This window comes from Coenobita brevimanus, chromosome 14, assembly GCF_032717465.1.
Source record: "Coenobita brevimanus isolate Jiangsu-jjx chromosome 14, ASM3271746v2, whole genome shotgun sequence".
Lineage (NCBI taxonomy): Eukaryota > Metazoa > Arthropoda > Malacostraca > Decapoda > Coenobitidae > Coenobita > Coenobita brevimanus.
In genome coordinates, this window is record NC_136967.1 from 33,580,760 (window position 1) to 33,581,742 (window position 983).

Sequence of the window (983 nt, forward strand, 5' to 3'; positions counted from 1 at the left end):
GAGTAAAGTTGTACCCCTCGAGAGAGATTAAGTCACTGAAAGCACAGTGAGGCTAGATAGTGGAGAAATGGAAAATGTGAGTGCATTCTACTACTTGGGTAGTGTGATGGGTAAAGATGGAAGTTTGGACAATGAAGTGTATGAAAGGGTACACCAGTGAAGAAAAGTTGCTGGTTCATTGAAAGCAGTGATAAGAAATAAAGAAGTGAATATGAAAGTAAAAGAGTCGATCCCCACCCTAACATATGGATGTGAAGCTTGGACCTTGTTGGAATGACACAAGTCAAGAGTGAAAGCAGTGGAAATGAGTTATCCGAGAGGAGCATGTGGAGTTACATGGAGAGACAGACTGACAAATGAGAATGTGAAATAACGTTGTGTTGTGGATGTAGATGTAATAGAGAGCGTTAGGAGAAATACAGTGGGGTGGTTTGGCCATGTGGAGAGAATGGAGAGTGAGAAACTAACTAGAAGAGTGTTTATAAGTGATTTGGAGGGGGGAGAGATAGGGGAAGACTGAGGATGAGATGTAGGGATGGAGTAGAGAGGGTGGATGTAAGTTGAGGGAAAGGCAGTGAAATGCCAGGGACAGTGCGGCATGGAGGCGATTCTGTTAAGGCGTCTGTCTATAGACAGACAGATAACATAGGACTTTCCCCTTTCTGCTTAATGTCTTGTGATTCACATATCAAAATCTTTGTATTCAGTTCAATGCTTTCTTCATACTCCCAGAATTCTTCTCATCCTAGTAACATTATTTTCACCTATCGGTTTTGTTAATGCTAACATTTTATTGTTTTCTTCAGACTATTTCCATTAAAAAAATATTATTTTCTGTTTGTTGCCAGTTTGTGTTTTGTTCAATATTTTTCTTGTGACAACATAATATACAACATTACTTTCACCTGTCACCACTTAATGCAAAATTATTTTCATGTCAACTTTCTTTTTTCTTTGCTGCCAAAATTTTATGCTTTCCAGCA